The 25,239-nt window shown below is 49.2% G+C and overlaps 1 pseudogene; it reads right to left on the minus strand.

Annotated features, from left to right (window-relative positions):
* LOC119376312 (uncharacterized) lies at window positions 1–20,694 on the minus strand (annotated as a pseudogene).
* Between the last annotated feature and the right edge of the window lie 4,545 nt (window positions 20,695–25,239).

Below are 25,239 nucleotides of genomic sequence, written 5' to 3' on the forward strand. Positions count from 1 at the left end.
TTAGACTGATGGTACAAAATTACTGAGCAGAATGTTGGTGCTGCACCGCAGGATGTGTTTAAGCACTAGTTCAGTCGTGTGGCCATTCTCACAAGTGTCGAAGTCGGACTGCTCTTCACTAGCCAGCAATTGTAGCGTCAGTTTCGTGACGACCTGGCGTTGTTCAGGCATCATAAGCAGTGCTGGCTCTGTAGCGAGCTGCTCTACCACACCGTAGCTGTGAGCAACTGCGTTTAGTGGAAACATTGATGGATAAACTAAGCCTCCTCGGTCCAGGTGCTTCACGAGACCATAATGTTCGTTTGTGACAGAGACTGTGACCTCCTTGTCCACGGTCAACGAGTCCCTGCATTGCGCGCAACTCAACTTTTTAAGGGAGGCGTATACTGCATAACCTGCAACGTAGACGAGGACTGGGAGGACGTCCTGCATCTTCGTTAGAGCCTGGCTGGTCACAATAACGTTGCTGCTGGGAAGCAAAGCCTCGACTTGCCTTCGGACATATTCCCAGTGCTGGTCAGTGGAAACTGTAGGCAAGGTACTTTGCAGGCGCAGCTTGTTTTCGACTTCATATATCTGCCTGATGGAGATGTGATATTGAGCACCTGCCAGCTGCCTATACTTTACAAACCGATCTTCAAGGCAGTCGGTCTGTATCTTCCCAAAAGGAACATACGACATTCCAAGCTTTTCGAAGCTGTACCTAGCGAGCTCAATAAGCGCATAGGTAGTGTGTTGGAGAGCAGCGTGAGTCTCCTTTGTCAGAGTACCCTTGTCAGAACCTTTGTTTTTCCACTCATCCAGCCACTTCAGAAACATCTGCAGAAGAATTTTTGGATCGTTACCAATGAAAAGCACTGGTTGTTGGAACTGATCTCTCAGCCTTTCTCCCTTCCATGGAGTTTTGACGTTTACAATTTTCTACCACTTGAGTACGATATCGATGAATGTAGCAGTGGCCTCAAAAAAGAACAGGTTGTGCTTTGCTCCAATAGCGCGTAACGCCTCTGGTAAGTAATCATTGAAGATTTGTAAAGCAAGCTTTACGTCCTGCCTTTCAAGATTCGAAGGGTAGAGGGCTTTTCTCGACAGTCTATAGCCATATTTCAACAGCTGGTCGCACTCTTTGCTGTGAAGGTCCCTGATTGTCACAAATGACGCTGTTTGCATTCGCTCTGATTGTGGCGTGTCTCCTTGGATTTCCGGGAAGTAGAAACAAATTTGGTCATTCTTCTGATTTATCCAGTTATTTCGTATGCATTTTAGAATGTGCACTGGGTCTATAACAAAGAACAGCGGCCTTGAAGGGTCTGACGGATGTTGGTACACAATTCTGTTACGAGGAGGTGATTCAAAGAGGGACATCGCTTTTCTGTTGACAGAGTTGTCGCTGACGACGCACATAACTCGGTACCCAATCTTTTCCAGCCCGCAAACCACTTCTTTAAGCGTCTTTTGCAGGAACTCCGCCTCTACTCGGTGCACCGGCACGATGTGCGCAACTTCTTTGAATTTACACGTCAGGCTGCGCACCATGAAAACGAGCGCACGGTTAGCAGCTTCATTTCTATTAAGCGCGGCGCCGGTATTATTACCCCCTTTGTAGTCAAAGTAGGGTTTTATATGTATTTCATCTACTATAACTGTGACAAAGCGCTGGTCATCTTTCAGGTCAGAAATTCTTTTCGCGATATAGCTGAGGAATGTTTCGCTCTGATGCTCTTGTTGAGGACTCATACCATAAGACGAGCACACTGATCTGATTGTCATAGGATGCGGCAAGGTGATACTTCCATGGCTGCGCATGAACGCGTACGCATGGGGCGATATAGTGAAAAGAATGCAGCAGAACATCACGAAATCAGCAGAGTAGCGCCTGCGCTGTTTTTTCGATAGGTGCAAGGTTACTTGCTCCTTCAGAAATCGAACACAGTTGGCGTCGTCTTCTGCTTGGGACGTTCAAAGCTGATCTAGCAGTAAACAAACCGCCTCGCAAATTTCCGCGACTGAGTTGCACATCAGGTCACCGTCCCACTTCTCGATGCCTTCCAGGAGTTCCACCATACCCCTTTTACTGTTAGAGATTTCGGGAACGCAGAGATTTGCGCCTAGCTTTTTTACGGCTGTTTTCATGACGTGTAGTGTCACGCTCAAGTCTCCTTTCACGCAAATAGAGTATTCAACCATGGCGCTTCATCGTCGACGATGTGAATGAGAAGAAGCCTTTCATTTCTTTCGATTACATCCCAGAACTTCATCCCTTGGCTCCTCAAGTGGTTGGCAAGTTCGCACAAACTGCTGACTTTATCCTCCTCGCGTGCTCTGATAACCGCCTCGTTGGTTTCAGCGATGGCTTTCTGGAGGGCTGCATTCTCTATGCGCGCGCGCTTGGAGTCAGGATCTTCCCTTCTCGTGGTCTTTCTGGACATGTAGCTCGGACAATTCGGGAACTTCGACGGTACAGCGTCTGGGCGAAGGCGCACATGAGCTAGCGGCACTGTCATTACGCGGCCAGTTGCTTGATCTGTGTGCGTCACGACTCGAATAATGTCCTCGTCCATGAAATGAAGTTCGCATACCTAGAAAAAACATGGTTGATCCCTCCGTCATAGGAATTGGAATAACATGAATGTAAAGCGTGCCCTTACTGAAGTAACTGAATGTTTACCTTACATGATATAAGAGAGTTTGCACAATGTATATTGATGTCTGGCAGCTTAAGCACCGTTTAACGTGAATGTACCCACTTTGATGATTGGTGGTACATCTCCAACTCGACGACTAACGTCCCTGTTAAATGATTAAAAAAACCCTTGTGGTAGCTGTAGTTGACGGTGAAAGGGTAATCAGAAAACGAGGTGTGATAGCCAGAAGAGCGTCGCATATTGGACGCACCCTTGGTCGCCATCCCGCGGCATGTTAAAATGTGATTGAACACCACGGCCGGACTAGAGGGAAACGCAAAGCGCGTCGTGCCACCCCGGTAGCCGGTAGCGATTTTTCTAGGGGCGAGCGCGTGAGCAAGGAACGCGGTGTTACAGCCAGGTGAGGCAGGCGCGCGTCGCAGAGCTACAAGGGCGGTCCGATAAGTACTTAGCCTCACCGCGAGAGCGCGACTCTATCGCATGAGACATATACTGACGTTAAGTACGCTCTCTTAGAGGGACACATGCAAAGGTGCAGTCGAATCGCGCTCGCGGTTTTGTTTTGGCCGCTTGAGGAAGCAGGTGATTTCGTGTGTCCGTTAAAAATGGAAAAATAGCAATATTGGTCGGTGATTCGATTCTTGTTTTTGGAAGGGAAATTGCGCAGCGAAATAAAAGAGCGACTGGATGCCGTCTACGGTGAGTCTTCTCCTTCGATGGCAACCGTGAAAAATTGGTACAACAAGTTTAAACGTGGTCGCACGTCGGTTTTTCATGAGCCTCGCCCAGGGACCCCGCAAACGGCTACCACGGCCGATAACATGGCAAAAATCCACGACTTCGTATTGGCAGACCGCCGACTGAAGGTGCGCGAGATAGCTGAGACAGTAGGAATCTCAAAAAAATGGCCGCGTATCTGCGTGCTTCGCTGCAAATGTCGTCTAAAGACGATAGAAGAGGCGCTGCGTGAGATATGGACGCCATCTGGCAATACGTCGAGAAACACGAGTGCTGTGTTGCGGGCTGGTAGTCCCGGCGCAGCGGCAGGCGAAGACCGGCGGTGACCAACGCGACCGGTGGGGACGCCGGCCAGGCCGAACACGCTGTTTGGCGCGATGCGCCGAAGGAGAAGAAACGTCCGCACTCAACGAGTACTCTCCACAAACTCTCTTACTTACACGTCGCCTGGGTAAAACAGGAATGCCAGAGCGGCGCCCCCTGCCATTCGTACAATGCAATACTGAACCGAAACGGAAACACAACATGAGCTTGTGCAGAGGGCACGGAGGAAGACAAGTTTCAGCGCAGTCGCATTTTCAGCGCACCTTAAGAAACTAGGGTTGTAACATTGTAGGGCGAGTAGGGCCAGAAGGACCGTCACGACGAAAACCTGCCTCCTCAGTCGTATTCGCCTGGAACGTTGGTGTGGCTTCGCGTTCCCTCCTCCGCTCCTGGCCTTTCCACAAAGCTACTGCCTAAGTACGAAGGCCCCTACCGCGTCCTACGTCAACCATCCCCAGTTAACTATATGATTGAGCCTGTTCAATCATCTACGGACCGCCGTCGTCGCGGCCGCGAGACTGTTCACGTCGATCGACTGAAGCCGCATTATGACCCCCAGTTGTACCTGTTCCTTAGGTCGCCAGGATGGCTCCTTTTCCGCGGGGAGTGATTTGTAACATGGTAGGGCGCAGACAAGAACGCCTGCGAAAGAAGAACGAAGACGGTTGTTGTTGGCGCTCGCGCTTGCTCGCTTGGACCGCTGATCGCTTCAGCTGTGGCAATCTTTTAATAAACGCGTTACTGTCTCAACGTTAACGCATACCATCAAGGTCTTTAAAATTGCGTATCTATGTATTTTCTGTAAAGGAACACACCGCCTAATACTTACCTAGTGATGTTGCGCCTTAGAAATGCGTAATGTTTGCTTTTTGATCAACAATGTACACAAGTATGAACCTAGTCAGCCGTTCACGATGCCTGGCCCTTGGGCAAGTGGTTCACTTTGGCCGAGTGGCTGAATCGAGGGACGTGCCGACAAACAGAAAGACAGACAGAAGGACGGACAGAAAGACAGACCAAAATTTCTGCGTTTAAGTTCCCCAAGAAAGACTATCGTCTTTAAAAACGCGTGGGTCATATCCTGCATGAAATTTTGTGCATGGAAAGCTGTCGGCGCGATAGGTGCCGCGTTTGCTCACTCCGGACAACAAGCGCGTCCGTGAGACCACTTCAGAGCATGTTTGAAGCTGTTTAAGCCTAATCCGAAGCCGTTCCTGCGTCGTTTTGTGACCGTTGACGAAACATGGATCCACAGGTACCCACATGACCAAAGAACAGTCGAAACAGTGGACTGCACCCGGAGAACCTGCTCCGAAGAAGGCGAAGACTGTCGCATCGGTCGGAAAGGTGATATACACCATTTCTGGGATTCTCAAGGTGTGATCTTCGTCGACTACCTTGAGAAGGGCAAACGGGGAGAGGGCCCAACTACGCGAAATACTGGGCCGATTCGACGCCGAATTGCGAACAAAACGGCCACATTTGGTGAAGAAAAAGGTGCTCTTCCACCATGATATAACGCACCAGCTCACACCTGCGCCGTCGCCACGGCCAAGTTGGTCGAACTGGCTACGAAGTGGTGCCCCATCCAGCTATTATCCAGATTTGGCCCCGAGTGATTTCTCTTGTTTCCCAACTTGAAAAAGTCACTCGCCGGACTAGAATTTGAGTCGAATGAAGACGTTATCGCCGCCACATAAGCCTATCTTGCAGCTCAGAGAAAAGTATTTTTCTGACGGATCAAGAAGTTGGAGGATCGCTGGGTCAAGTGGGATAGTTAAAAGGGGACTATGTCAAGAAATACAATCGACACCATTCCAATGTTTAACGTTTTTCTTTTGAAGCTAAAACTTATGGACCGCCCTCGTATCAGCGAGGCCGACGCTTTTACAACGCTAACAACGCTTGGCTAGGTTGCCGCCTCGCGGAGTGCTAAGGCATTGATAAAATTAAACTTCTATTGCAAACGCGCCGAATGGGAGGGACGTGTAAAGCGTTGCAGGAGCTATTGCGGGCCAAAGTAATGACGAGTTACTTTCTTTACCGCTCCCAGATGGCAACACCACCCCGCCGACCGAGAATGGTAGATATAAAAGGCGCGTTTGTAAGTCTCTAGTGTCTGTGACCGTGGCGCAGTGGATAGCGTGCCCAGCATCTGTTTGTTGCGGACCGAGCGGTCGGGGTTCGATGCCGTGGACGGAACGTTTTTTCTATGCTGATGTGTATATTTTTTCGACGTCATTTCCGTGACGGAAATACGTCACTGAAGTCTTGGTGGACCCCGGCATAAAACACTTTCGTGTTAAAAAAAAAATTACCTCCAATCAGCAAACCGATGGCTACCTGTCATACAAACGTGCGGCATGAGCCACTTACACACGTACGTATACATAATTGAATTAACTAACACCTAAACACGAAAAAAAAGAACTTACCCTGGAATTTTCGGTGACCGTGAGGTTTTCCCGTGGCACAGCACGAATCCAAGCGTTCCTCAAGCTTGGTCTCTCGGGAACTTGAAGACGTGCACCTTCGTGTCCCCCGTGTAGTTTACCGCGGCTACGAGTACACAGCATTTGCACGGCGTCTCGGCGTCGTCGCTTTCACATTCCTTTCACAGTCAAGAAAACACAGCCAACTGAACGCGAAGAGATGTACGTCTGTACAGACGCGCCGGGAACGAGTTTCGGCAGACGCGCGATGAACGCGCACCAGCGCGATCGGGACGCGTGGATGCGTCGCGTCGCCGCCTCATGCTTTCGCCCCATCTGCTGACGTAGCGCTAGTGGAAAGGGAACACAAATAAGGCCTTGATATTTATCTAGAGGGTGTTGCTAGGCATGCCGAAATTCTCTCCTGCGCAACGCCGCATGAGCACCAGCGCATGCGCGTCCTCCCCCTCTCTCTCCTCTCCTACGGTGCCGCCCCCGTCCTCGCCCGCCTGTAGACCCGTTCCCCGCTCGCCCTGTGAGATTAACGGCCAGGCTAGGAAGACAAGACGCGCGTAGCGTTCCTCTTCGCGTTTCCACGACGCGAGGGCGGTAGCATGCCCAACGAACGCCAACGGAACGGCGATCGTGCAAGTGCTCCGGCTTCGCATCACCTCACGGTCCCCTTTTAGCGGGAAATGGTGCAATTTTTCATACGCCAATGCATATAAGAGACCAACGCAACCTTACCGCACATGCGCACACAACAATAGCTCTAAACCAAAACGCACAACAAGGGTGATAGTGCATGAGATAAGCGAATTTATGAAATATTCAGATGGGTGCAGGGACAAGAAGTAAAGAAGAAGTAAGAAGGAAGAAAAGCGTGTTTGCGCGTATCTTATCCTCAGGAATATGTACAAACTGGATCCCAATGAAGTTTTATTTTAGTGACCAGAACCGACGCCAGCACGGAACGCGAGCCGTGGCTTCCCGTGCCACTGCCAAGCGCTTCTTTATTAGATGCGAAGTATCTTAAGGCGGAGCTCAATCCGGTGGTGGTGTGCGGCGTGACCACCCTTACTGCGCATGCGCATACCCTCTCCACACACCTCCTCTCCACTCCCCCTCATTATTCCCCCTGTCCTCTCCCCCTCTCCCATCTCCACTCACCCTCTCCCTGCCCTCTCCACTCTTCTCACTTCCCCTCCCCTTTCCACTCTTCCTCTGAAACGCGGGCTAGACATGCCGAAATCTCCTGCGCAACGCCGCGATGAGCTCGAGCGCATGAGCGTCCCTCCCTTCTCTCTCCTCTCCTACGCTGCCCCCTCTCGCCGCCTATCGACCGCGTTCCCGCTCGCCCTGTGAGAATTAACGGCCAGGCTAGATGGAAGATACGACGCGTGTAGCGTCCCTCTTCGCGTTCCACGACGCGAGGTCAGTAGCATGCCCAAAGAATGCCAACGCAACGCGATCGTGCAAGCGCTCCGGCTTCGCATCGCTCATGGTCCCCTTTAGCGGGAGATGGTGTAATTTTAGGGGCGAAGCTCTTAAGGCGGCACCCGTTCGTCCCTCGTCGTGGTCGTAGTGTGAGTAACAAGTCTTACGCTTTGACTCCAAGGTGGTGCCGGTGGGGATTTCTCCTGTGCGTTGTGAACAATAAAACGTTCGCAGCGTGCGCGTTAACTAAAAGCCGAATTTCTGTATCATTCCCCATTAGCAGCCATTGGCATGTTCCAGTAGGAAACGTAGTAGAAGTAGAAGTGTAAGTGTTAGCTAAAAGCCGACTTCTTCTGTCTCTCATTGCCATTAGCAGCCATTGTTTACCTCCAAGGTAGTGCCTGGTGAGATTTCTCCTGGCGTGATTAAACAATAAAAAATTTGTTCAAAACGCCGTTGATTGATGAATAAACCAACGAAAGACGCCAGATGTTTTGTAAAAGCAGAACGAAAAAGAACGCCAGATGTTTTTTAAAGTGTAGTAGTAGTTGTATTTAGCCACCTCGCCGATCGTCAACGGGCGAGGTGGACCGGCAACGGCGCGAGGACCCTGCCGTACGAGAGTTAAATCACACTAAAAGACATACTTTGCGGGCGATACACTCTAGTGAGCTTTCAACTTTTCGTCTTAATATACATGATAAAGAAATTTTCTACGAAAAACGCAAGGCACACCTTGAGCAATGTGTTTGGTTTTGGGACGCTAAATGGAACCATGAGGCGATGCGAATCCGGAGCACTCGCACGATCGCGTTCCGTTGGCTTTCGTTGGGCATGCTACGACCTCGCGTCGTGGAACGCGCGTCCTGTCTTCCCTCTAGCCTTGCCTTTAATTCGCACAGGGCGAGCGGGGAATGCGTCGCTCTTGGCGCTCTTTCGCTCGGGAGCGGATTTCCTTGCATTTCACCGATCACAAGTGATATGAAGGGACACGTAAACCAAACAGTACAATAAATGTTGTGTTTAATAATACACGATGTTTCACACTCTTTAATTAGTACTGGCGCATTTCACGGAAGAGTTTCACGGTTTACAGATGATTCCCTCCGTAGCTTCGCCCCACTCATCATCATTCACCCCGTGGATATGCTGTGATTTTTTTCTTGTCTTGAGGTCGCGCTCTCTCCGGTTTTGTGAGAGCAAACGTGAGAGATAAAAGGCGAGTTCGTGTAACCTCCTTTATGTGTTTGACGGTAGCACAGCGCGTTAAACGCCCGCCAGCCGTCGTCGCGGACCGAGAGGTCGTGGGTGCGACTCCTCTTAATGGAACCTTTCTTCTAGTTTTTTTTCTTTGCCATTTGATCGCGTTGATTGATCGCGTCATGAAAGTCTTGGTGGACCCCGGCATAAAACACTTCTTGTTAAAAAAATTGGCAGATCCCACGTACCGGGGAATCGATATTATGCGAAGCATGCGCGGGATGGGACTGTGACGTAATTTTTCACAGTGAGCAAAACCTTACGGAATGACGCTAGAGAATATGGAAGTGGTATACGCACACTATGTTGAAGAGTCGCATATCTATTATATAACCAGTCGTTTACAGTTGCGTAACGATGGCAACAGCAACATAGGTGTTACCAACACCAGACGCGGTAAGCTGATATGTAGTGCTTCTATCACCAATACTGGATAGCGCGAATCGAACAGGACCAGGAGAGGAACACAGATGCACAGAACAGGCGTTACTCGCAACTAAGTTTCATTTAGGAAAGGTTACCTAGATATATAGGCTACACAGCCGAATGGCACGCGCAGGCGGACTGCACGTACGTTACAGTCACAGTTACAGTTTAATGCTTATACTTGTCCGTTATGACGGAGAACGCACGCACGTTTCACGAACCCAAGCGTATGTGTAGAAGGGTTCTTGACAGTTCTTGGACAAGTTCGTCATCACCGTGATCAGTGACCGCCAGCAGGTGGACCGGACTTGTTAATCGGATCCGTTCGTGATCGCGGCTATGAGGAGGCTAATGAAGTAAAGTGCGAGGTATAGTGCAGCTTGGAAATCCTCGACGCCTCTTACGATGAAATGATCCTATGATGCCTCCTGTCGTGGACGTCGCACGGTGGCAGCAAGGTCTTTTGATGCCTCTCCACATCCAATTCGCCTTTCACGCAGTATAAGGACCAAGCGTTTCTGGGTCTTGATAAATCAATGTTCAAGTCACCGGTAATGATAAGAGGCCTGGTTTTCTCAGCAGCTTTATTGTAGGAAGCATTGACGCCGGTTTTTGCGTAATCCATGTGGTCCACGTTGCGGACCACGTGGACGAGTGGATGGTAGTTGACCATATTCCAGGGGTGTTCTGTCTTCAGTTTCCTCATTTCCTTGCGTCCGCCGCGGTGGTGTAGCGGTTAAGGTGCTCGACTGCTGACCCGAAGGTCGCGGGTTCGATCCCGGCCGCGGCGGTCGCATTTCGATAGAGGCAAAATGCTAGATGCTCGTGTTCTGGCGATCTCGGTACACGTTAAAGAATACCCGATGGTCCAAATTTCTGAACGCTTCGCTACGGCGTCTCTCATATTATATCGTGGTTTTTCGGACATAAAAGCCGAACATTTAATATATATATTGTTATTATTAAACTTCCTTGCGTGTCAATGTGTGTGTTCACGGTTACTGTGCTGGTTGAGACCGTGTATCACTGTGGCACATACCCGCATAACATTAACTCTGGTTTACGGGTATGTGCCGCACGTGACTGAGAGAAAGGGTTTCGTGACGTACGCGACAGGTATTTTGAGTTATTCATGTCATGACCAGTGAATCGTGTTCGTCATACACGTATCCCTGCTATGCCAATTTGGCATATTACAAGTTATGGAGACGATCAGGAGAGCGCCCAGACGTAGGCGGCTAGATAGATAGATAGATACGTAGATAGAAACGGCCAAAGTGCCAGAGGTTCGCTAAGAAATGCTTCGCATTTAAAAAATTAGGCAGATCCCACGTTCCGTGGGAATCGATGTTATGCGAAGCATGCGCGGGATGGTGACTGTGGCGTAATTTTCACATTGAGCGAAACGTTACGGAATGACGCCACAGAAATGTGGAAGTAGTATACGCACACATATGTTAGAGTCGCATATGTATTGTATAACCAGTTCTTTACAGTTGCGTAACGATGCTGCACTGCTACTCAGCGATATTTAAATCGTGACGCGCCACAGATGCTATCCGAGAGCTCTGCGCGTGCGCGGAAGCGGGGGTGGCAGTGTTGTGGCCAGGGGCGTAGCCAGAAATTTTTTTGGGGGGGGGGGTTCCACCATGCCTTATCTATGTTCGTGCGTGCGTTTGTATGTGTGCGTGTATATATACGCAAGCAAAACTGAAAAATTTCGGGGGGGAGGAGTTTGACCCCCCCCCCCCTTGGCTACACCCTGGTTGTGGCCGTGGATGCCCCAGTTGCGATAAGAGCTGTGGCGCCGCTCGACATTGCTTTGGAAGCTATACTTGTCCGTTATGATGCAGAACGCACGCACGTTCATGAACCCGTGTGTATGTGTATAAGGAGTTCCTTGACCGTTTTTCAACAAGTTTTCTGTCTTCAGCTTCCTCGCTTTGCTTTAGTCCGCCGCGGTGGTGTAGCGGTTACGGTGCTAGGCTGCTAACCCGAAGGTAGCGGTTCGATCACGGCCACGGTGGTCGCGAGCACCGTGATCAGTGAGCACCAGCAGCCCGACCTGACTTGTAAATCGATGAGTTCGTGATCGCGGCTATGAGGAGTCTAAGTGTAGTGAAGTGTGAGGTACAGTGCAGCTGGTGGAAATCCTGGATTCCCTTACGATGAAATGATCTATGATGCCTCCTGTCGTGGACGTGGCAAGAGGTCTTTTGATGCCCTGCCCACATCCAAGCCGTCTCTCACGCAGTATAAGGACCAAGCGTTGTTGGGTCTTGATAAATAACGGTTGAAGTCACCGGTAATGAAGAGAGGCCTGGTTCTCTCAGCAGATATATTGTAGGAAGCATTGACCCTGGTTTTTGCGTAATCCACGTGGTCCACGTTGCGGATCACGTGGACGAGTCGATGATAGTTGAGCGTCTTCCAGGGGTGTTCTGTCTTCAGCTTCCTCGCTTTGCTTGCGTCCGCCGCGGTGGTGTAGCGGTTACGGTGCTAGGCTGCTAACCCGAAGGTCGCGGGTTCGATCCCGGCCACGGTGGTCGCATTTCGATGCGGCAAAATTCTAGATGCCCGTGTACTGTGCGATCTCGGTACACGTAAAGAATACCCGATGGTCAAAATTTCCGGAGACCTTGGTACGACGTGTCTCATAACATATCGTGGTTTTGGAACATGAAACCCCAACAATAATTATTATCACTTTCCTTGCGTGTCAATGTGTGTGTTCGCGGTTACTGTGTTGGTTGAGACTCTGGATCACTGTGGCACATACCCGCATAGCATGAACTCTGGTATACGGGTATGTGCCACACGTGACTGAGAGAAAGGGTTTCATGACGTACGGGACAGGTATTTGCGTTATCATGTCATGACCAGTGCATCGTGGTCGTCATACACTAATCCCTGCTATGCCAATTTGGTATATTACAAGTTATGGAGACGACCAGGAGAATAGGGCCCAGATGTAGGCGGCTAGATAGATAGATAGATAGATAGATAGATACGTAGATAGAAACGGCCAAAGTGCTGGGTTCGCTAAGAAATGCTTCGCATTTAAAATGCGGCAGACCCCACGCGCTGTGTGGATCGATGTAATGCGAAGCAGCCAGCAAAGAGCTCCATATATCGCCTTGTTTCTCTTTGAGGAAAATGAAGTCACATGCCTTGATATCTAGTAACTAACACTCACATGTTTCTCATGGATGCATCCATGTACATTCTCTTATAGTATAATGAGCGATATATGCTATATACAATCAATGCGCGACTACTATTTATGTTCGTCAGCACTCATGTCATGGCATACCAATTTTGGTATGTATTCAATTAACATAAGAAACGGAAGCGCACCAAGACAGTGTCATGTAAATCATGCCGCAGATGACATGCGTGTTATGATTTGCGTATTAGGACGGTCATTACGTTCGTCGTACATTCACGTCACGAAATACCGGTTTTGGTGATATCAAGCTAAGGAAACGCCCGTAGCGCACCGTGAGCGGGCATGTAATCATGCTGCACATGAAGGGCATATCATGATTGGCATGTCACCACCCGCCATTACTGTTCATCATACAGTCGTGTTGCGCAAAACCAGTATCGATGTATGTGAAGCTAGCGAAGTGGCCATGAGCAGACCACGAGGGCGGCATGTAAATCAAGCCTACAAGACAGGCATGTCATGATTTTCATGTTACCACCTGTCATTTACGTTTGTCATACAGTCACACCACGAAATGCCAATTTTAGGGTATAACAAGCTAGTGAACGCCCGCGAGCAAAGCATGAGCGTGCCAGTAAATGAAGAGAAGAACGTTCGTTTCCTCGTGCGAGGATGAAGGAACAGCTCTTCGCTGACCTTATGAGGAGTCCACCGAATACCGTCCAGGATTTCTTGGAGGCAACAACAATAGAGAAGTACAACCGCCAGTACAACCACCGCTGGATCCAAGACAGCGCAGCGGTTCAAGCCGTCGGCTCCGACGATCTGCGCTAGACCATAGACGCCGTAGTGCGTGAATAAATTCGTCGAATGTTCCGTCGTGCCAGCTCAAGGTGCCCGATCACAGACACCGTGAGGAAATCCAGCAGTCACTGGGAATCCCCGAGTCAGCGCAGCCGCAGCAGCAAGCAATGAGCTACGCTGCTGCAGCCCGACGCAACTCCCCCGCTCCTCGTCCATGTCAAGACGCCGCGCCGCCGCAGTAGTTCCGCCGCCAGGCACCACTGCCGCCACCACCGACGTCATACCGCCAGCCGCGGCCAGCGATACACGCGAGGAAGACGACCTTTGGCGCGCCTTCGACCACCGTCCACTCTGCTACCATTGCGGAAAAGCTGGCCACACTTACCGCCGCTGCCAGTACCGACAGATGGGACTTCGTGGTTTCGCCATGATGCGCCGGTCCACAGCGGGGTGAACGAACACCACGCGACATCACCGACTACCTCGCAGGAGCGCAGTGGACACCCCGACAGCCTTCCCGTTCGCCGTCGCCAGGCCGCTACGTCTCCCCAACGCCGACCATACCACACGCCCAACTTAAGCCGCTTTTTGCGCGTTAGCGAACTGGGGACTTTACTTTTAAAGACGATAGTCTTTCATGGGGAACTAAACGCAGAAATTTTGGTCTGTCTTTCTGTCTGTCTTTCTGTTTGTCGGCACGTCCCCGATTCAGCCACTCGGCCAAAGTTGAACCACTTGCCCAAGGCCAGCCGTCTGAACTGGTACGCTGTTCATACTTGTGAACGTTGTCGATCAAAAAGTAAATATCATGCATATCTGAGGTGCAACATCACTAGGGAAGTATTAGGTGGTGTGTTCCTTTAATAGAAATGCATATATACGTAATTTAAGGACCTAGTTTCTTAAGTTGCGCTGAAAATGCATAAGAAGGAAGCTTGAGCGAGTGGTATGCGTTCATCTTTGTTGAAACAGCGCTCACTAGACGTCGACGAAGTAAAAGAAGGCACAGGACAGGCAGCGCCTGTCCTGTGCTTCTTTTACTTCGTCGTCGTCTAGTGAGCGCTGTTTCAACAAAGCTGAAAATGCGACTGCGCTGAAAATTTGCCTTCCTCCGTGCCTTCGCACGAAGCTCATTGTTGTGTTTCGGTTTCGGTTCTGTATTGCACTGTACGAATGCCATGGGTTGGTGTTGAAAAACTTAGTTTTGAGAAGGCCAAGAAGGTGAAAAAAAATTTAAAAATGAAAAAAGCAGCGTTGTGGGCGGCCTTCAGGCTGCCGGTTGTGGGCGCCGTTCTGGCGTTCTGTTTTACCAGGCGACGTGTAAATAAAAGAGTGTGTGGAGAGTACTCGTTGAGTGCGACGTTTTCTGCTTCAACGCTTCGCGCCAAACCGCGTTTTCGGGCTGGTGGCGTCCCCGCCGGTCGCGTTGGTCACCGCGCGTCTTCGCCTGCTGCTGCGTCGGGACTACCAGCACGCAACACAGCACTCATGTTTCCCGACGTATTGCCAGATGGCGTCCATATCTCACACAGCGCCTCTCTATCGTCTTTACACGACATTTGCAGCGAAGCACGCAGATACGCGGCCAATTTTTTCCTTTGTTATTGTAATTTATTTGTGTATGCACTTGTTTTTTTTTTCTCTTCTATGTTCTTTCACAAGCATCGGGACGATACTTTTTCAGAGGGGAGCAATTCCATGCCCACTTCTTGTTTTATTTTGATGTATTCGGGTTTCATCAGAAAGGACGGTTATCAACGCTCGACGAGGACCACCAGGTGGCGTAGAGCAGTGAGGACATGCTCACATCGCGCTCCGCTTCTTGAAACGCTTTCATGCGGAAATTTCACCCAAGCTCACCTAAAATGTCCATCTTCTTCTTCGTGAAGTTGCGAGGATTCGAAGGACACCAAATTCTGGGACATGGACCCGCTTCACAGAAACTATCAACATCGGAAAAAAAAATCACAGCATATCCACGGAGTGAATGATGATGAGTGGCGAAGCTGCGGAGGTTCATCGGTAAACCGTGAATCTTCCGTGAATTCGGCCCAGTACATCATCACCGACGTGAGATCGGGCGCGTTTATACTAAAGGTTCGATGAGTTATGACGACTTGCAGCTCACTTTAATGTTACATGTACGCTGTGAATTTTCATTGTTTAAAAAACCATTGCTTTAGAAAACATCTGGCGTCTTTCGTTAAGCAGCTGGCGTCTTTTCGTTTTGCTTTAGAAACATCTGGCGTTCTTTCGTTTTGCTTTTAGAAAACATCTGGCGTCTTTCGTTGGTTTATTTCATTAATCAACGGCGTTTTGAACAAAATTTTTATTGTTTAATCACGCACAGGAGAAATTTCACCAGGCACTACCTTAGAGGTAAACAATGGCTGCCAATGGGAATGAGACACAGAAGAAGTCGGCTTTTAGCTAACACTATATATATATATATATATATATATATATATATATATATAATTATATATATATATATATATATATATATATATATACCAATTTTTTTAATGCTTTTCCAGCCTTGAATATTAGTGTGAGTTTTTCCTTATATCCTTATAAACATATTTGAAATGTAAAACGATTTTACCTCAAAAATAAGTTGTCGCCCGTTTCATGGCCGATCCCCCACAGTGGGTTGCGCCAGGTTGACAAGGTCCAACCAACCAACCAACTTACACTTCTACTTTTACTAACGTTTCCTACTGGAACATGCCAATGGCTGCTAATGGGGAATGAGAGACAGAAGAATTCGGCTTTTAGTTAACGCGCACCCTGCGAATTTTTTATTGTTCAACAACGCACAGGAAAAATCTCCCACCGGCACCACCTTGGAGGTCAAGATCTGGTACTAGCGTTACGACTGGTTACGCACTACTACGACGGGCGAACGGGTGCCGCTTTAAGGAGCTTCCCCTAAAATGAGGTGCACAGACGCAGCTCACCCTAACAACGGCTGCGGTCGGCGGTGCGGGGACGCTCGCACGCGAGGGGTGTGGCGACGAGTGTGTGTGCGTGGGCTGGCTAACAGCCATACAACGAACTTTTTCGGACATTCTCTGGCCAAGTCAGAAGCCAAAAATTAGCGAGATTTACCTCACTTTCGGGATATATATGCCTAGCGCAGCGGAACACGGAGGCAGTTCCATTCGCCTGAATTTGCTGAGCACAGGCCCGTAGCCAGACATTTTTTTCGGGGGGGGGGGGGTCACTTGCTTAAAACCTTGACTTTTGAGAAAACCACCTAGTTTTATAATTTATTTTCGTAAAAACGCATACTTCACCAAAATTTCGGGGGGGGCGCCCTCCTCCCCTGGCTACGGGCCTGGCTGAGCATGCATAAGGACGCCTAGCGATGCTTCGCCCACATGGAAGTCGACGAAGAACTTCGCCGCCCATCTTGGGAGTCGGAGAATCATCCAAACGACGCGAGTAGCGTCTCACAACACGCGGAATCAAGTAACGAAGCGCTGGCGTCCAGCGACGCGTCTCTCGTTAATGAGAAAGACGACGACGACGAAGGTCTCTCTCGTACGTGGACGGAGGATGGCTGGCACATCGTTCTTTCACGCAGACGAAAAACGAACAGTAAAAAAAATTGTTGATCACTCTGTGATAGGAATCGGAATAACACGAAAGTAAAGCGTGTCATTATAGAAGTAACTGAATGTTTACTGTAAAATGATATAGGAGAGTATGCACAATGTATATTGATGTCTGTCAGCTATAGCACCGTTTAACGTGGATGTGCCCACATTGATGATTGGTGGTACATCTCCATCCTGACAACTAACGTCCATGTTAAATGATTACACAAAACCTTGTGGTAGCTGTAGCAGTTAACGGTGGAAGCGTAATCAGAGAACGAGGTGTGATAGCCAGAAGAGCGTCGCATATTGGACGCAGAACTTGGTCGCCATCCCGCGACATGTTAAAATGTGATTGGACACCCGGCCGGACTAGAGGGAAGCGCAAAGCGCGTCGTGCCGCCCCGGTAGCCCGGCGGCGATTTTTCTCGGAGCGAGCGCGTGAGCAGGGAACGCGGTGTTACAGCCAGGTGAGGCAGGCGCGCGTCGCAGAGTTATTTTTGGTTTGGATTAGCGTGACGCTATGAGCGAGGCCGACGCTTTTACGACGCTTTAGGGAGCCTACATGACCGTACGACGCTTGTGCTAAGGTCGCCACCTCGCGGTGTGTTAAGGCATTGACAAAATTGAACTTCTATTGAAAACGCGCCGAATGGGACGGACGTGTAACGTGTGGCAGGTGCTATTCGCGGAGGCCACAGTAATGACGAATTACTTTACTTTACCGCTCCCAGACAACACCACCACGCCGCCGATCGGGAGAGTGGTAGATATAAAAGGTGCGTTTGTAAAAGCCTCTAGAGTCTGTGACCGTGGCGCAGTGGATAGCGTGCCCGGCATGTGTTCTTGCGGACCGGGCGGTCGTGGGTTCGACGCCCGTTGACGGAACTCTTTTTCTTTGCCATCTGATCGTGTAAATTTTTACGACGTCACTTCCGTGACGGAAATACGTCACCGAAGTCTTGGTGGACCCCGGCATAAAACACTTTCGTGTTAAAAAAGTTCGGCAGATCCCACGTACGGTGGGAGTCGATGTTATGCGAAGCATGCGGCGGGTAGGTGACAGTGGCGTAACTTTTTTTACTGAGCGACACGTTACAAAATGACGCTAAAGATTTGTATAAATTTTATACGCACACATATAAATGTTGAAGAGCCGCATATGTGTTCTATGACCAGTTGTTTACGGTTGGGTAACGCTGCCAATGGCAACGTGGGTATTACCAACACCAGAAGCTGATATAGTGCTTATACGTGTCCCGAGAACGCATGCACGTTTCACGAACCTGTGTGCATGTGTGCAAGAAGTTCTTGATAGTTCTTGAACAAGGGCATCATCACCGTGATCAGTGAGCACCAGCAGCTGGTCATGACTTGTTATAGGATCCGGTCGTGATCGTGGTGACGAGGGACCCATGTGTAGTGAAGTATGTGCTTTAGTAGAGCTGTTGGAATTCGTGGATGCCTCGGTCATTTCGTCGACACATTGTCTGTCGACAGAGCCGGCGACATGTCGGAACCTGAAGCCACCCTTCGCGTTGGTGAGGTATAGGCCGTCGAGGCTTGTAGGCCTGGATAGTGCTACGTAGACCAACATCAGTGGGTGCTGTTTGTCGTATTCGTAGACTACCTGGGCGTATGTGGCCTATGTGGCCGAGTCTACAAAGCGTCTGTCAATCAATCTGGCATCATCTCAGTCAGCATGAGGCCATCGCCCAACCTCGTAAGAAATGAAGAGGACACTGCGTTGTTCTGGTGGACGAAGTGCACTTTACCGTGCGGTGATGTGGATATCATATCTAACTTTCGTTAATGTATTCCTCCGGGGTCGAGCAATGCTTCAATATAGCTTGCTGAATCATAGAAATACAAACGTAATGCTTATTAGACTGCTATGAAAGCGGAGCCAACACTGGAACTACAGATGTTAATCTGATATAGCGCCTGTATCGTAGGAGTACACATCGTAGGAGTATCATGTAATGTTTATTGCTTTCTTGTCAAATTATATAGCCAGCACCACAACCACAATTGACGGTGCACCGATATTACGCCTGCGTAGGCTGTTTTTCCAAACCAAATTATAGACCTGGCGTGGATCAGTGGTAGAATACCTGATTGCCACGCAGAATGCTTGGGTTCGATTCCTGCTAGGATCCTAACTTTCATTCTTTCCATTCATTGAGTCAACGCTGCCGATGTTGGTTTTCCTTAACGCTCTAGCATTTAAGTTACCAATGACTGTTCTCGCCGTTCCTGGGTAGATATAAACTGTCAATCACCTGTGGCGCATACCCGTACACCGCGGCCCGTGGTAAACGGGTATGTGCCACAGGTGTCTAGTGGAAAGGGTTTGACGACGTACGCGACAGGATTTTAACGTTATTGATGTCATGACCCCGGAATCATATTCGTCAAATATTGTTACCCTCCCATGCAAATCTTGGTCTACACCAAGTGAAGGAGGCGATCATGACAGCACCCAGACGTAGGCGGCTAGATAGATAGACAGATACGTAGATAGAAACGCTCAAAGTGCCAGAGGTTCGCTAAAAATGCTTGGCATTTAAAATTGGCAGATCACACGTACCGTGGGAATCGGTGTAATGCGAAGAATGCGCGAGATGGTGATTGGCGTAATATTTCACATTGAGCGAAATGTTACGGAATGACGCTATAGAAATATGGAAGGGGTATATGCACACTCATATGCTGAAGAGACGCATATCTATTATATAACCAGTTGTTTACAGTTGCGTCACGATGGCAACAGCAACATGGGTGTTACCAACACCAGGCGCGGTAAGCTGATAGTGCTTATATTCTTCAAAACTGGATAGCGCGAATCCGAACAGGACTAAGAAGGAACACAGATGCACAGGACAGGCGTTACTCGAAACTAAGCTTCATTCCGGAACGTTTCCCTAGATATATGCACAGCCGAGTAGCACGCGCAGGCGCACTGCACGTACGTTACTGTCACAATTACAGTTATTATGCTTATACTTCTCCGTTATGACGGAGAACGCAAGCACGTTTCACGAACCCGTGTGTATGTGCAGAAGGGCTTCCTGACAGTTCTTGAACAAGGTCATCATCACCGTGATTAGTGATCACCGCTGGAGAGAACTTGTTAATCGGATCCGTTCGTAATCGCGGCTATGAGGCTATGAAGTGCAGTGAACTGCGAGGTATAGTGCAGCTGGTGGAAATCCTGGATGCCTCTTACGATGAAATGATCTAATATGCCTCCTGTCATGGACGTGGCAGCGAGGTCTTCTGATGCCCTCTCCACATCGCAACAGTCTTTCACGCAGTATGAGCACCAAGCATTGTTGGCTCTTGATAAGTCAATGTTGAAGTCACCGGTAATGATGAGAGGCCTGGTACTCTCAGCAGATTTATTGCATGAAGCATTGACGCCCGTTGTTGCGTAATCCACGTGGCCCGCAACTAGGACCACTGGACGAGTGGATGATACTTGAGCATCTTCCAGGGATGTTCTGTCTTCGGTTTCCTCACTTTCCTTGCGTCCGCCGCGGTGGTGTAGCGGTTAAGGTGCTCGGCTGCTGACCCGAAGGTCGCGGGTTCGATTCCGGCCGCGGCGGTCGCTTTTCGATGGAGGCAGAATGCTGGATGCGCGTGTTCTGTGCGATCTCGGTACATGTTAAAGAATAACCGATGGTCAAAATTTCCGGAGCCCTTCGCTACGGCGTCTCTCATATCATAGCGTGGTTTGCGGACATAAAACCCCAACAAATATTATTATTATTATCATTTGTCTTGCTTGTCAATGCATGTGTTCGCGGTTACTGTGTTGGTTGAGACTCTGTATCACCTGTGGCACATACCCGCATAGCGTTAACTGGTTTACGGTTATGTGCCGCACGTGACTGAGAGAAAGGATTTCGTGATGTACGCAACAGGTATTTTGCGTCATTCATGGCATGACCAGTAAATCGTGTTCGCCATACACTGCTCCCCTGCTATGCCAATTTCGGTATATTACAAGTTATGGAGGCGACCAGGACAGCGCCCAGACGTATGCGGCTAGATAGATAGATAGATAGATAGATAGATAGATAGATACGTAGATAGAAACGGCCAAAGTGCCTGAGGTTCGCTAAGAAATGCTTCGCATTTTAAAAACCCAAAAAGAGCCCGAGAAGGGAATGGAAAAGGAAAATGGAGAGCCATCGGGCAACCCGCCGTGGACGCAGCAGGCTAGTCAAGCCAAGGAGGACTTCCGACGTAGAAAACGCCGTGGCCCACCGCCTCTCCCGAAGCAGGACATAAAAGGTATCTGGATACCGCACAAGGGCCTCACGGTGAAAAATCTACTCGGATCGGAGCTCTCTATGGCATTAATAGAGGCATGCCGGAACACTTTTGGAGGGGACAGCTTTTTACTGCGGGTCCACCCCGGATCGAACACCGTAATAATGTTCACGCCGCACGAAGAAGTGGCGGGCAGGCTGAGAGAGGTCAGCCAATTAAAGATCAGAGGACAGATCCACCCCTTGAACGCGTACGTGGCCGACCCAGAGGATGTCCTGCGAGGCATTGTTCACGGACTGCCACCGGGAACCACCCAGGCCGACCTCATGGCAAACCTACGAATACAGACGCAGGGGGTATAGAAAGAGCCAGGGAGTTGGGCTCTTCGAAGTCAGCAATAATAACCTTTACGGGCAACGTGCTCCCGAGGTGCGTCTATTTCATGGGTGCAGAAGCGATCTGTTACCCATACATGCCTACCGTACAAGTTTGCAAGATCTGTCGGTCTACTAGACACCGAACCGATGTGTGCGCGACCCGAAACGCCAACGTGTGCTCCAAGTGTGGGACATCTGATCCTAACCAAGTGTACCAATGTACCTGAACTGCGCCATATGCGGTGAGGAGCACGCGACGGGAGACAGGTCGTGCAGAAAGAAACTGAAAAACGTGGCTCCCCGATTATTGCGAGTGGAGATGCCTCGATTGAAAACAGAATGGACCTACGCGGAGATGGAATTCCCCCAACTTGAGCAACAGCACCAGAAACCTCCTCGCTGGTTCAGCTCGAACCGAGAGGATGCGACGCAACAGAAGCGGCAGAGATCCAGATCCAGATCGCGATCAAGATCGAGATCAAGAGCAAGGACCCAGCAACAACCAAATAACGTCACCATGCCTGCGGAGGCCCATGGCAAACCAAACTTGAAGGAGGCATCAAGTCGCAGCGGCTAGAAAAGCTCCGGCCATGCCGGCAAAGGAGAGGAAGAAGTAGCAGCCGCTGACCTGACTACTGAGGACCAACGGGCCAACCAACTAAACAAGGTGAGCTGGGCGGGTGCAGCGCCTCCCAATGCTCCACTAAGTGATATCCATCAGTACAGGAAAATTATAGAGGAGAGCAAAAGATTAACACAAGAAATTAAACAGCTCAGAAATGAAAGGCAGCAGAACGCAAAGAGTATAAACTGGCAATCTCATCAATGGAGACAAAATTTGAAAATGCAATTAAAAATTACAAAGCTGAGGGTCGGTAGGCAACCCCAATCAGGGCAAGAAAGAGGCGCGAGAACGTCCAACCGACGTGAGGAAAACCAGAGAAACGAGCGAAGGGATGGGCGAGGAAACGTTCACTATCCAATCGCAAAGCAGCAAACTAACAAAGCAAGTCAGACCCCGGCTCTAAAAAACAGGGAAAGCATAGCTAACTTCAAGAAACTTTTAGCCGATTTTATGGCAGAAATTAAAACGTTCGTCGGAGAAGAACTGAAAATTCAGCGGCAGTATGTTAACGAAGCCGTGGGAGGCTTGCAGAGGGCACTAAACAAACGCCCCCTCTCCACCCCAGTTAGTGACCAACCATCCAAAACGGCCGCGACAGCGCGGACACGACCATGTAGCATGGCCAAAAATAGTATGAAAAGGGCAGAACAACTAGAGATTTGGCAGTGGAACTGTCGCACTTTTCACAAGCGCGCCGCAGCACTCCAAAATTACATGAATTTGGCGCCAATTCAGCCAGACGTATTATGCCTGCAGGAAGTTGGGGCCAAGATGGTCAAACTGCAGGGGTATTATTGGTTACAAGATGGAAATTATCCCCGCGTAGCCTCCCTGGTTAGCTAAAGTATTGCAGCAAAGGTAGAACATTAGAAAATGTGCAGATAAATCATCAAATAAATAGCCCCCTTCCTCTTAAGAGAGGCAGGGCAAAACCAATATATTAAATTTATACAGTCCTCCTAAAGATAAAAACGAGGACTTCGTTGAACTCCTTACAGAGGTAGTCAGAATTGCAGGCACGATGCACCAAGATGCACCACCAAGATGCACCAACTCGCCCACCAACAAGTTCTTCTAAACGAAAGACAGACTTGTGGTGTTGGGCGACTTTAACGCACCCAGCACCACTTGGGGTTACCCGAGGGATTCCCCCAAGGGAACGCGTCTCGAACACGCCGTATCCAAACTAGAGTTGCGCCTAATTACTCTCACCACAACACCTATGAGGCTGGGTAACAGCGTAAGTCGAGACACGTTCCTAGATCTCACGTTCACACGTAATATTAAGCAAATTAACTGGACAAACCTCGAAGAGAATTTAGGCAGTGACCACTACATAACTAGCATTTCCCTCTCGACTCCAAAACTGCGCAGGATCATAGGAGATGTGGTGATCACTAACTGGGAAAGGTTCCCACGACGCCATCCCCCACCCGACTCCGTACCGGAATCGATTGTGGACTGGCCAGAATACATATTATAAGCACACAAACACATCTAAACGCATCACAAGAACAGCAGAGACGCCTGCAGTCGACAGGCAGCTGCTTCACCTGTGGGAGAGCAGGCGCCGTTTACTGAAAAGGTGGAAAAACCACCGGCTTCATAGGAACATTCTCCGGAGAATCGCTGCATTAGCAGAGGAGGCGAATCAATACGCTAGGAAAATTGCAACCGAGGAATGGATCCAGTTCTGCAGCTTGCTACAGGATACTCTGAGCACTGCGAAAACTTGGACCCCTGAGGAACATGCTCAACCCAGAAAATTCAAAATCGGCGACGAGCAGAACATTACAAAGGATCACGCACGAGTTTCCGGGTACGGATGAGGGTTAACACAAGCAAATAAGAACAGATACATAGCAGACAATGCCCATAGTTCCAGGACTCAAAGAACTACACGGGTGCAAAAACGAGAGGCTCGACGCCCCAATACCAAAGAAGAGGTCTTTGCGGCAGCTCAGGCAGCCAAGAGAAATACTGCTCCTGGTGCGGATCAAACTACAAATGCAATGATCAGAAACCTCAGCAATAAGGTCATAGAGGCACTGACGAACCATTTTGATGAAACTATTGGCTCAAAGGGAAGGGATAGAAAGCAGCCAAAATTATCACGATACCGAAACCCGGAAAGAAGCCATCTCTGCAGGCACTCAGACCCATATTTTTGACGTCATGCATGGGGAAGCTTTTTGTACGGGTTATTCACACTCGGCTCCAAAACTTCGTAGAGGACAACGGCCTTTTCCCAGCCACTATGCTGGGTTTCCGCAGCGGCCTCTCCACTCAGGATGCGTTCCTCCTATTACAAGAGGGAGTTCTGAGCTCGATACCCAAGGGAGGAACATATAATACTAGCCTCGATCTAAAAGGAGATGAAACGGGAAACAGCGCGGTAAACGACGACAAAGAAGGAACACACACACCACCACACGAAGCGCTGACTTACAACTGAAGTTTATTCGGGCGAAAAGTATATAAATACACTTTTAGGCGCACCACGTCACAAACAAAGTGACATAAACAAAGCATGAAAAACACAGAGACACAAAAAACAGAAACCTTGGTCATCGCCATATGGTGCATCGTGACTGGAAGGCGTAAGCGGTTCAGTTGATACGGTTAGCCGATAAATACGAAATTCTTTGTCAGATAGTAAAACAGATGGACTACTAACACACTTTTCTTTAACAATGAAATGTGATGCGCTTCGATAATCTCTTGTCATTTGATTTTGGTTCCTAGCTAACACGTCACAATTCTCAAATTAGGGTGACAACCACATTGCTTACAATGAATACCCAAATGGCCACTAACGGAACTGGTCACGTTATTGTTATGCTCACGAAGTCTATCATTTAAACACCGGCCAGTCTGGCCGATGTAGAATCTGCCGCATGACAAGGGAATGCGGTAGACGACGTTACTTATACATGACACGAAAGGTGACTTGTGTTGTTTACTACAGCCGATACTGTCATCGGGGGTGCTGTTGACGCGGTTACACATTTTTGACAACTTGTTAGGTGCACTCAACACGAATCTAACATTGACCCGCTGACCAATCCGCTTCAAATTGTGTGATACTTTATGCAAGTAAGGTAAAACAGTGAGTTTTTGAC

This window comes from Rhipicephalus sanguineus, unplaced genomic scaffold (genome assembly GCF_013339695.2).
Source record: "Rhipicephalus sanguineus isolate Rsan-2018 unplaced genomic scaffold, BIME_Rsan_1.4 Seq1169, whole genome shotgun sequence".
NCBI classification, from domain to species: domain Eukaryota; kingdom Metazoa; phylum Arthropoda; class Arachnida; order Ixodida; family Ixodidae; genus Rhipicephalus; species Rhipicephalus sanguineus.